The 13510-nt window shown below is 40.3% G+C and overlaps 1 long non-coding RNA gene across 1 annotated transcript in view; it reads right to left on the minus strand.

Annotated features, from left to right (window-relative positions):
- The window catches only part of LOC311300373, a 51293-nt gene that overhangs the window by 35462 nt on the left and 2321 nt on the right, over positions 1 to 13510 (minus strand). The window contains exon 2 of the long non-coding RNA XR_014629276.1: positions 4203 to 4267. This is a non-coding gene — a long non-coding RNA (uncharacterized lncRNA). The remainder of the gene's footprint in view (positions 1 to 4202; positions 4268 to 13510) is intronic.

A 13510-nucleotide genomic window follows, 5' to 3' on the forward strand; every position in this document is an offset into this window, starting at 1 on the left:
TACTGCCTCATTCAAACTCCTTATAGTGCCCCCTTTTTTGGTTTAAGCCACTGCCCCTCAAAATGTCTGTGCACGGCCCTGGTTGAAATGACTATACGGCCTTAATTTAATGCAGCAAAAATTATTTTACAGTGTAGGCTATAAGATCTTTTCTATTTCTCAGCCTTTTTCTTGGTTGCTTTTATAAACAGAACACCATTTATTTAACAGTGCCTTTTATAAAAGAGACTATAATATAACTAAAAATTACCATTATGTAGAATATTTTTGTACTTCACTTTTATTTGTTCCCATGTTCTAGTGTGGTGACTCTGACATTACAATGAACAAAGTAATTATGCAATTATTAAAATACAATAATATAGGCTAATAAGTGATAAAAACATCTAACATGGCCACTTCTAACGGATTTAAATTGTCTGCTACTCTTCTGCTAGCTGGGGTGGTGTGGCGCAATGGATAAGACACATGCCTTTGGTGTGAGAGACCCGGGTTCGAATCCACTGTGAGACACCAATGTGTCCCTGAGCAAGACACTTAACCCCTAGTTGCTCCAGAGGCGTGCGACCTCTGACATATATAGCAATTGTAAGTCGCTTTGGATAAAAGCGTCAGCTAAATGAATAAATGTAAATGTAAATGTGCTAGCCCTCTCTCCTGGCTTTTGCAGACTTTGAGGTGTTCCCTGGCGTTTTGATTAAACATTAAAATTCCGAATAAACTTCGACTATTAGTTTTTGCTCTGCTGAGAAGAAAAACTGAGCGCGCTCTTTGGCCACGCTGAGCAGCCAATAGCAGCGTTGCTGATCAATGTTTCTACTATCGATACATATCCCCTTTTAAACCAGCGCATGAACGCGCAATTATCTCAGATAACTCAATCCAGCTATCATAAACAACAGGTGTGTTCGAAGAACCGAGTTAGCCGGATCATGATTCGCACGATGATATCATCTTGGATGTGTCATTTGATCTTGGATGTTTTAAGCAACGTACGAAGAACGGGCCCCAGGGCCCAGGCAAGACTTATCTCGTCCGGGGCCAGGCAAGACTATCATACTGGTTATATGGTGTGTCACACGCAAGCATCGCGCTCCTTCCCACCCTCCACATTCCTGAACGTGTCCGGACTGTACTGTGAAACTGTGAAGTGTATCTCACACAAACGTTGAAAAAACATTCTGTTCTTTTAAAATAATATAAATGATTATAAAACAAATAGCTTACTAAAAAATCCACTGAACCAAGCATTTCAGTTTAAAGTTGAAGAGACTCTGAGTCAGAGACGCTGGTGTGAGAGAGAACCACTCTGATTTATGTTTAACTCTCTTAAGAGCTTCCACACACACACACACACACACACACACACACGTTTTTTTTTTTTGTGACTCCACTTTAAACTGAAATGCTTGGTTCAGTGGATTTTTTAGTAAGCTATTTGTTTTATAATCATTTATATTCTTTTAAAAGAACAGAATGTTTTTTCAACGTTTGTGTGAGATACACTTCACAGTTTCACAGTACAGTCCGGACACGTTCAGGAATGTGGAGGGTGGGAAGGAGCGCGATGCTTGCGTGTGACACACCATATAACCAGTATGATAGTCTTGCCTGGCCCCCGGACGAGATAAGTCTTGCCTGGGCCCTGGGGCCTGTTCTTTGTACGTTGCTTAAAACATCCGAGATCAAATGAGACATCCAAGATGATATCATCGTGCTAATCATGATCGGCTAATTGGGTTCTTCGCACACCTGCTGGAACGTGATAATATTCTACCTGCAAGTGCATAAATAACTTTACTTAATCTATACTTGTATGCTTTATGGCTGCAATATAAGTTGCAGGATTCCACATCTACAGAAAGGCCTACAGAAGAGTCTGCACAGACAGAGGACACATAGGCCTACAGGTGGGCAGTGGATAGCCAACTTTTCCTTTTTATTTGTTGCATGAGGCATGTGTCTAATATCTCTTGTTGCAGGCACTTGACCACTGGCTTTTCTTTACAAAGAACAATTGAAATAAAACTCAAGGAACTAAGCATATTTGTCTTTTATTAAACATTTAATGAAAAGTGTGTTTGTTTGGTTTTTTTTTTGTTTTTTTGGCAGTGTTGTGTAATATGGCACATGCAGCAATGTCACAGGCCCTGTCAGGTGTGCAACCCTCAGACTTTTCAGACACTGAAATCTTCCCTTTAGCCAAAGTTCATTTCATTGTGTGCCCCTGTCCTGGCTAGAGCTGCATTGTAACTGGTTTGGGTCAGGGAATGGGCTCATAAAACACCTGTCTGCAGACAGGAACATGTCATAATCACCTATGAAAAAATGCAGTTCTGTTAGGATCAGCATAAGTGTATGTAATACAGTGAGCTTGATATTTAATTGTGGAACTTTTCTTACCACTTTCAAATAATGTGCATAAATGTGAATCTCTGAAGATTCTTAAGTCATGCACAGATCCTGGACATTTTGCTTTCACATCTGTGATATGGAAGATTTTAGTCAACTGCCTTTTTATTTGATTTGATATAATAATACTAATCTGGAATATTAAGAATCACAATAGTAACTGGGCTGCACATTTACATTGTGAACCCCCTTTCTGTTCACATAATCCCCTTCATTGAGGCCTTGATGGCAGTCTATGGCCTATAGTCTATATGGTACCAATCACGTTAGTGAAGCCTGAGTGACATATACTGTAACATGGTCATGATTGTATGATCTTCATAAAAAATTATGATAGCCTAAAAAAAAAAACTGCTTTACAACATTGGGTCTTAAGTGGCTTGGACATGCCACAAAAAAACCTAAAACTGTTTTTTAAACCTAAAAGCGCCAGGTAAACTCCGAATGACACGACAGACAGCACTTTCCATCAAGTTCTCCGCATCTCCAATAGTGTAAAGGAAAGAGCCACTCGCAAATAATCTTAGGGCAATGCAAACTGTTTGTGCTGTAGTTAAAGCCGAAAATAAATGTGCGTTTCCAACAAATTAATAATGTAAACGACAATCTCACGAGTCATGAGAAAAAAATATATCTCTCAGAAAGTGCACTATCGCGCTGCGCTGGACTTCCCGTATCAGCTCCACTTATAAAGCCGCAGTCTAATCCTGTTAACATGAAATAAGCTGCTCCCGAGCAGGTTTAAGATTGCGCACCTGTTGCTATGACAGCAAGTCCAGGATGAGCTTCGAAGAACCAAACAATCCAAGATCATGCCAAATCGCCAACAATCAAATCCAGCTAACTGAGTCAGCGACGTACGAAGAACGGGCCCCTGGAGAGAGAGCAAGACAGCGCTCGACGTGTTGTTTGAAGACGTGAGGGGGCAATGTCAATGCAGGAAAACCGCTGACAAGGCTCGTGAACATTGGCTGCGCTGTTTTTTACCTTGCTCTACGTTGACTTTACTAGTTCCAGCTTCACCGTCACCACCTTTATTAAATATTTGTTTAGAAAATCTCCCAGGCCTCTATTTTCTTCTTCCCTTCTTCTCTTTTCTGAGCACCGGACTTGTGCTGACCGGACATTTTGAGCGTACTGAACTTCAAATCAAATGACATCAAATTTTGATCATTGGCCAAACCATTTTTGTGTTTTTTTACCACTATTTCAAGGACAATTAGGAAGAAAACAAATAAAAAGCTTTTATGTAACTCAAATATTACATATTTTTTCCACAAATAGGCCTATTTTAAAATGTTGAAAACAATTATTCCATAATTTAATGAGGGCCCAGGTTAGGTTTCTTAAAATGTCTTGGAGATGTTGCCTCAGTTCTTCTGGATTTACTCTGTCAGTTTTTTCAGTTTCTTCATATAATCACAGATGGACTCGACGATGGTGAGATCAGATCAGACTAAATTAATGTTTGGAAATGTAAACTGTTATTTCCTACTGAAACACTACAGAAAAATATATAAATAACTGTCTTAAAACCATTTCTTTGGGGTGAAAATACTAACGTGCCTAAGACTTTTGCACAGTATTATACAGTATATATATAGACATAAAATGTCTCTCTCTCTCTCTCTCTCTCTCTCTATATATATATATATATATATATATATATTATAGGAGCCATCAATATTAACTGTGGCACATTTTAAATTTTCAAATGTGAATGATAAAAGAACAAAGCTGTAGCAGATGTGTCAGTGCATTAACCTTTTATGAACAAAAATGATACTCGCCTTTTTGATGTAGGCCTACAAAACACAGCAGCAGCAGAAGCAGAAGCAGATCCAGCAATATATACCTGATGAGAGACCAGAAGAGTTGGTTAACGTGACAGACACATGTCAAATAGGTTATACAGCGATAAAACACTTTCCTGAGTGGTATAATATTACTAAACATTTAACATGTTGATCTAACGTAAAACAATCTCCAGCAAGAAACATCAAACAATAAGCTGCATCTTTGCTTTACGAACAAAACGCTTAAGGAATTCAGTAACAATGTAATATTACTTATATTAATAACCCCATTAATAAACATCATCGTCAAAATCATAATCACAATAACAATAAAAATAGGCTAACAGATCATTCGGAACTGTTTCAGTAAAGGTGCGGTAAAGTAGGTTTTATGTTGGACATTCGTTAGACATTCGCCAAGCAAATTAAGGGACTGTCTCAAAACTGCACACACACACACACACACACACACACACACACACACACACACACACACACACACACACACACACACACACACACACACACACACACACACACACACAAATAAACATTCCATTGTGCGAAAACACGCAAAGCATACTAATAAAATGTAAAGATGTGAATTAAGTGGAAAACCAAATTTTTGTCAAATAGGCCCAGATAGTTTTAAGCTGTGAATGGGATATTCACTACGAATGGTTACATGGTTATTACATTGTACTCCAAAATTTCATTTTACCTGGTAGAAACAGGTGATATCACACCACCTGGAATTTGTTCACTAACCCTTGGAACACATCATACACAACTTGGATTTGAAAAATGTAATTTTGTCTATTTTTAATGAATTTTTTAAATACGCAAATCTATATAACTTCCTGATGATGTCACACCACCTGGGATTTATTCACCAACCCTTGGAACATTTTTACAGGTTTTCTAAAGTTTTCTATTTTTTATTTTTCTAATTGATATTAAAAGAGGAATTTGACAAATCTGTGAAATTAGTCCATTATTAATTTGGTTGATTTCACAAGTAATGACCATTCACATTAAGAAATACATGTTTTGTCATATTTTCATAGAGGAAAAAGAAATTAAGTGCACACAGTTAGCTCATGACATCCCTTTATTGAATAAAACATACAGAACTTAAACAATGAAGAGTTTGATTTCATTTTCGTCTATTTCTTTAAATATTAAAGGTTGTATCAGTGATTTCAGGCCCAAACATAAAGGATCACATTCATCTAATCTTTCCTAACGATCCGCTAGCTGCCCACCCCATAATGCCGTCAAAAAAACGTGTCTCTGTAGGCAGCCTAGGCTCTGAGATGTGCACACAAAACAAATGGTTTAGCCAAACACTCAAAACCAAAACAAATAGTGTTCCAACCAATCACAGACAGGGGGAGGGTGTTGTGAGGTTTAGAGCCAGCTTCTTCTTCAGCTCCGACTTTGCGTACAGCCGTGCACGAGCACAAAACCTCACAACACCCTCCCCCTGTCACCCCTGTCCACCCTCCCCAGTGATTGGTTGGAACACTATTTAGTTTAATCTGGTGGAACCCTGACACCATGAGACACTGATATTGAAGCTGATATTGTTTTTTCAAATGTTTTACAATTGATATAGATATTTATGTGTGATTTCATAACTATTATGGCTTATTACTAGGCCTATAACCAAAGTGGATTGAAAAATAAATATTTTTAAACAATTTAAAATTTACAATAACATATATTTGGAAACTATTTATAAAAGTAAAACTTTAAAAGCAATACGAACCATGCAACTGTTTAGGATAATTATGTATGTAATGTATTGGGGAAAAAATCCATTGCCACTATACATTGTTTTGATGTTTTCTAAAAAAGAGAAGAAAAAGTATTTTATACATCAAACAAACAAATAAAATAAATGAATATATAAATAGAAGGACATCTAGATGTGACGATTAGATGTGACGTGATCTATCATTTTGATATCACAATGTTTATGTATAATGCTTCATTTTCTTTCTCTAAAGTAATGACTAAAATTTTGGGAATTTTTTTGATAAAAAAAAAAAAAAAAAAATATATATATATATATATATATATATATATATATATATATATATATATATATATATATATATATATATAACAACAAAAAGTGTTAATGACAGGCAGCAATTAAAAAATTGTGTCAGGAAAAACTTTTCCAGATATTTGGTTGGATAGTGTGTGCCAGATTTCTGAGTAGTGTCTTCATTTACTATATTTTCAGCTATGAATTTTTTTTTATCACCTCTGTTCCTCCAGCAGCTTCCCACAAGTCTTTCCTCAATGCTCCCTTGCCTCTTTTAGATCTTGTTCATCATTGATATCATCAATCTTTTTATGGACAACTTTGTTTTTTGTAATGGTAAGACTTATGTAGGCCTTTATATATTTCTAAGTAGCAGTAACTTCCAATCACAGAAAATTAGCAAATGTGTGTGGCTGGTTTGTGTGTATGCATCACAGCTGGCCATTGCTGTGATTTCAACAAATTAATAAGAAAATTGAGAACTATGTTAAAGCAATGAGAATGTTATAATGTCTGTGTATACACACACACACACACACACACACACACACACACACACACACACACACACATATAATACGTGCTATGATCTGTTCAATAGCTTGAGAACCCTAGTTTATTACCTATAAAAAATTGTTATTAGATTCTTAGATATTATTAACTGATTTTTCTACATTTTGTAACTTCCCTTTTACCTCATCAGCAACACCAATGCGTGTATCAACAATGTCTGTCTTGTCCTTTGTCACTGTGCTCACTTTTTTGATTTGTGTTTTAGTTTGTGACCATCGCATAATTTTGGTGTTGGGAGCTGTGCAAAAGTGTTTTTCAGAGGCAAAGTAAGTACAGAATGAATGTTTATTTTGGAAAATTGTATAGTTTTTAATTGTAATATTTTATTTTTAACATTTCAGGAAAATATTCTTGTGGAATGACCTTTTGCATTTTTTATGGTACTGCTTTCATTTGTTGTATTTGTCATAAAAAAATATACAATGTGAACTTTTATTATTATTATTGATTTTTTTCACATTCATATACCTTTTATTTATTTATTTATTTTTGCTTTTAATGCTTTAACAAACACAAAACAAGGTAACATAAGTTGCCTGACACACAACAAAGATAAACACAAAAGTGTACATAAAATAACAACAAAGCATTGTACTATGAACAAAAAAGTGCAGCAGGACCAGCAGAGAACAAGGAAAAAACAAAAGACAAATAGAACCTCTGGAGGCACTATATCATACCAAAACTCAAAATACCACAAATAGAGGCATTTATACTGTCCAAATATGGTGTCCAAGTGCAAATAAAAGTATCAGTTGTAGAGTGAATAAAACATGTTAGAATTTCCAAAGGAATAGTCTCTCTAATGACTGAATGCCATCCCTTTATAGAGGGAGGTTTATCGCTGATCCATGACAATAGTAAATTCTACCTGGCAGCAAAAGTTAACAGGCTAAAAAGACGTCTTTTATGCTTATTAGAGATAAGCTTACATGGGAAACCCAGAAGAAGAGACAAAGGGTCAGGATCCAAGGCCAAACCTAAGATGTTATTCAATTGAGCTACAATTCTGGACCAGTAGGTCTGGATCACATGATAATCCCATACACCGTGAATATAATCTCCTACGACAGATTTACATTTGGGGCAGTGTGGTGAGTGAGCTGGATTGTATTTGTGTCTGAAGAGGCGTAATATGTATTCTGTGGAGGATCCTAAGTTGAATGTCTCTTGCTTTATTACAAACTGAAAGCCTATTGGCTAGAGACCAAACGATCTTCCATTCATTCTCCGAGATATCCACCCCAAGCTCTCTTTCCCAAGTTAATCTGAGGTGCGAGGTATTAACTGTACCATAAGAGCACAGGGCTCTGTAGAAGAAGGAGATCAACTTTTGTGTAGGAGGGTTTAAAAGTATCCTCTCAATTAACTTTTATTATTTGGTTTGTTTACATGTATTTTAATCTGTTCATGAACTGTTTTAAATATATATATTTTTAATACGAATGTTGTTAATATGTATAAATTAATGTTTTTAAATTAAACCTTGAAAAAAATATATTTTTTAATATGAATGTTGTAAATATGTATAAATTAATGTGTATAAATTAAACCTTGTGAAAGGTAAATTATTTCTCATTTTTTCTGAAAAAGCTTTTTGACCAATGTCTTTAGTTTAGAAATTGGTGTGGTATGTCATGAATATTTGTAATGATTCCTGTCTGGTGTTTCCCTTGTCTTGTGTGGACTTTAGTTATTTCCTGTTCTGTGTCATGTTTTGTAGTCCTTTGTAGTTTTTCTAGTTTATTAGTATCCCCAGGTGTTTCTGATTAACCACGCCCTCTTGTTATCTTGTTTAGCTTGTTAGTCTCTGTATTTAAACCATGTGTTTTGTTACAAAGTTTGTGGGTTCATGATGTTGTTAGATGTTGGTTGTGCCGTTCTGTTTCCTATGTCTGAGATTTTGAGTCTGTCTAGTCTTTAGTTTATTTAATAAAAGTACTACTACTGCTGCATTTGGATCCTGCTTCCTTCTATGTTCCAGCCTGCCATGTTACAGATGAACCCACCACTAACATGGATCCAGCAGCAATGACCTCCAGGAATCCAGTAGCACGGATTATGTGTCTCCGTCAGGGAGACCGGCCCATTGAGGAGTATGTACAGGATTTTATCAATCTGGCAAATGTTACTCCTATTGACCCCCTGTGCCTCATGATATTTTTTAGAGGGGGATTATCAGAGCCACTTTGGTCAACCATGCCACTGCACCCTCCCCATGGCACTTTAGGATTTTAGATTGGCTTGGCCCTGCAAATGAGTGATTCGGGATATGCTGTGGGGATCACGGAAGAGAAACGTGGTACTCCCACATTAGCCCTCATTTCGCAGACTTATCACGTCACGTCTGCCAATCCAGAGACTGTTCACGTCACGTCTGCCGATCCAGAGACTGTTCACGTCACGTCTGCCGATCCAGAGACTGTTCACGTCACGTCTGCCGATCCAGAGACTGTTCACGTCACGTCTGCCGATCCAGAGACTGTTCAGGTCACGCACGCCGAGCCAGTGTCTCCGAACAAGATGGCCGCAGTCGAGCCAGTGTCTCTGGACAAGATGGCCGCCGCCGCCGAACCAGTGTCTCAGGACAAGATGGTCTCCGCCAAGCCAGTGTCTTCGGACAAGATGGCTGTTCCTGAGCCGGAGTCTGTTCCTGAACCAGTGTCTGTTCCTAAGCCAGAGTCTGTTCCTGAACCGGTGTTTGTTCCTGAGCCGGTTTCTGTTCCTGAGCCAGTGTCTGTTCCTGCCCATGATCCCATGGAAAGCCCCAAGGAAATTTTGGGGGGGGGCAATAAGGCCCTGCCATGGTTGCCCGAAGGGTCTTCACCGCCCTGGCCGCCCGAAGGGTCGTCTCCGCCCTGGCCGCCTGCGCTGCCTGCTCCGCCGTGGCCGCCCGAAGGGTCCTCTCCTCCCTGGCCGCCCGAAGGGTCTTCTCCGCCGTGGCCGCCCGAAGGGTCCTCTCCTCTCTGGCCGCCCGAAGGGTCTTCTCCGCCGTGGCCGCCCGAAGGGTCCTCTCCTCCCTGGCCGCCCGAAGGGTCGTCTCCGCCCTGGCCGCCCGAAGGGTCGTCTCCGCCCTGGCCGCCTGCGCTGCCTGCTCCGCCGTGGCCGCCCGAAGGGTCCTCTCCTCCCTGGCCGCCCGAAGGGTCTTCTCCGCCGTGGCCGCCCGAAGGGTCCTCTCCTCCCTGGCCGCCCGAAGGGTCTTCTCCGCCGTGGCCGCCCGAAGGGTCTTCTCCGCCGTGGCCGCCTGAAGGGTTTCCTCCGCCCTGGCCGCCTGAAGGGTCGTCTCCTCCGCCCTGGCCGCCTGAAGGGTCGTCTGCTCCGCCCTGGCCGTCTGAAGGGTCGTCTCCGCCCTGGCCGTCTGAAGGGTCGTCTCCGCCCTGGCCGTCTGAAGGGTCGTCTCCGCCCTGGCCGTCTGAAGGGTCGTCTCCGCCCTGGCCGTCTGAAGGGTCGTCTCTGCCCTGGCCGTCTGAAGGGTCGTCTCCGCCCTGGCCGTCTGAAGGGTCGTCTCCGCCCTGGCCGTCTGAAGGGTCGTCTCCGCCCTGGCCGTCTGAAGGGTCGTCTCCGCCCTGGCCGTCTGAAGGGTCGTCTCCGCCCTGGCCGCCTGAAGGGTCGTCTCTGCCCTGGCCGTCTGAAGGGTCGTCTCCGCCCTGGCCGTCTGAAGGGTCGTCTCCGCCCTGGCCGTCTGAAGGGTCGTCTCCGCCCTGGCCGTCTGAAGGGTCGTCTCCGCCCTGGCCGTCTGAAGGGTCGTCTCTGCCCTGGCCGTCTGAAGGGTCGTCTCTGCCCTGGCCGTCTGAAGGGTCGTCTCCGCCCTGGCCGCCTGAAGGGTCGTCTCCGCCCTGGCCGTCTGAAGGGTCGTCTCTGCCCTGGCCGTCTGAAGGGTCGTCTCCGCCCTGGCCGCCTGAAGGGTCGTCTCCGCCCTGGCCGTCTGAAGGGTCTCCTCCGCTCTGGCCGCCTGAAGGGTCGTCTCCTCCGCCCTGGCCGCCTGAAGGTTCATCTTCTCCGCCCTGGCTGCCTGAAGGGTCGTCTGCTCCGCCCTGGCCACCTGAAGGGTCGTCTGCTCCGCCCTGGTCGTCTGCTCCGCCCTGGCCGCCTGAAGGGTTGTCTGCTCCGCCCTGGCCGCCTGAAGGGTTGTCTGCTCCGCCCTGGCCGCCTGAAGGGTCGTCTCCGCCCTGGCTGCCTGAAGGGTCGTCTCCACCCTGGCCGCCTGCACAGCCTGCTCCGCCCTGGCCTCTCGTCCTGTCGCAGTCTCCAGGCCCTCTTCCGTTCCACGGGCCTGGCCCTCCATCCCACCCCCAGATCCGCCTCCGACCCACCACCCTCCTGGACTATTGTTTTCTGAGGAGCGTCTGGAATCCGCTCCTTAAGTGGGGGGCTATGTAATGATTCCTGTCTGGTGTTTCCCTTGTCTTGTGTGGACTTTAGTTATTTCCTGTTCTGTGTCATGTTTTGTAGTCCTTTGTAGTTTTTCTAGTTTATTAGTATCCCCAGGTGTTTCTGATTAACCACGCCCTCTTGTTATCTTGTTTAGCTTGTTAGTCTCTGTATTTAAACCATGTGTTTTGTTACAAAGTTTGTGGGTTCATGATGTTGTTAGATGTTGGTTGTGCCGTTCTGTTTCCTATGTCTGAGATTTTGAGTCTGTCTAGTCTTTAGTTTATTTAATAAAAGTACTACTACTGCTGCATTTGGATCCTGCTTCCTTCTATGTTCCACACTGCAAAAAATGCTTTCTTAGTTAGTATTTTTGTTTTGTTTCCAGTCCAAATATCTAAAAATTCTTAAATCAAGAAGCATTTACTAGAGAAGTAAAATGACATAAGAAATTCTATTTTGTTTTAAGGTAAAAAGTAAGTACTTTAAGTAATTTTTGCTTAAAACAAGCAAAATTATCTGCCAATGGGGTAAGCAAAAAAATCTTGGGTTTTTTTTCGAATTCAGATTTTTTTCTTGTTTTCCATTCTTATTCAGATTTTTTTGCTTACCCCATTGGCAGATAATTTTGCTTGTTTTAAGCAAAAATTACTTAAAGTACTTACTTTTTACCTTAAAACAAAATAGAATTTCTTATGCCATTTTATTTGTCTAATAAATGCTTCTTGATTTAAGAATTTTTAGATATTTGGACTGGAAACAAAACAAAAATTCTAAGCAAGAAAAGCATTTTTTGCAGTGCAGCCTGCCATGTTACAATATTGAAATGTAAAAAAACTGAATCAACAATATATTTGTTGTTAAACTATAGCATGAAATAACCCTGCTTAAAACTGCTTTTTCATGTAAACAACCCACATAATAATTCCATTCTAATAGTTTACAAATAGAACATACCATACATTTAGTATTTTGGAGGCAAAAACCATCACAGATGGTTGATGATGGCAAGAATTAAACACAAAAAAACAACAGATAAGAGCAACAACAAAACATAATCCAAAGACAAAACAATAACATAAGGTTATATAATGTTAGTAGTTAAATAAATAAAATATATTCCTGTAATGCCTACAAAATGACATCACGGCTGCGGAAATGTTTTCGAGGCTGCCGCCACAGCTCGGGTTCGGTGCGTCTACCCTCCCGATCTCAACACAATTAGGCGTTCTAATGTATTCTTGTGATGAAATATGTTAATGAAGCGTGCACCTATATACAGCAGCAGCAGGAGCAAAAACGAGTGTATCCAGCTTGTTTTTGTGATACCTGAGATAAACCTAGTGCAGACTAATATTTAGTACCAAAACTATGAGTCACCTTCAGCTAATTGTACATCGGTCTGCATCAGTTCAGCATCTTGTTAGAGAACCAGTACAAATCCCTTAGTTTAAACGTGCTCATATGAATCGGAAATGCTGAATGTGTGTTTTAAAGAGCAATCTTGATTATGACCTCCAGTCAAAGGATTAAAGTTGGAAAACTTAAAGTGAACTATCGTCCATTTTTAAAACATATAGTAGCCAATCAGATGACTTGAACAAAAGATAGTGGCCAATAGTGAGGGAAAGAGGCTAAATATCACCTGATGGAAGTGCATTTATTGTAAATTGGCCTTAATGAAATGACATACTACTGTTATCTACCACCCCATGTAAGTGCCAAATTGTATAGTAGTTTAATAACAGCTGTAGAAATGTTCAATATTTACAAATAACATCAGACCATACTGGTAAATAATGTGGGTGGAGTATTACAAATATTTAAAAGTAGGCCTAATATACGTCAAAGAAGATGGCATCGAATGACTTGCAAATGTTAATGGTTTTGCAAAGTCTTCTTGACATAAAAATGACATATCTCAGCAAGCACAACATAACTTTTATGACCAGGAAGTTATATAGATTTGCGTATTTCAAAAATTCATTAAAAATAGACGAAATTACATTTTCTAAATCAAAGTTGTGTATGATGTGTTCCAAGGGTTGGTGAATACGTTCCATTTGGTGTGACATCATCAGGTCACATGACCACGAAGCTATATAGATTTTTTTTTTTTTTAATTCATAAGAAATGTAACAAAAACATCTAAGTTATTTTATTATATGCTGCATGTGTGTATACATTGTAGGTCATTTGAGGTATTTACATAAAACAACCACAAAGTTAAATAGATAACTTTCAGTTTAATTACATATGTATAACAGATATATAAATCATATACAAGTTAAAAATTGGCTTA

Source organism: Rutilus rutilus, assembly GCF_951802725.1.
Source record: "Rutilus rutilus genome assembly, chromosome: 11".
Taxonomy (NCBI): domain Eukaryota; kingdom Metazoa; phylum Chordata; class Actinopteri; order Cypriniformes; family Leuciscidae; genus Rutilus; species Rutilus rutilus.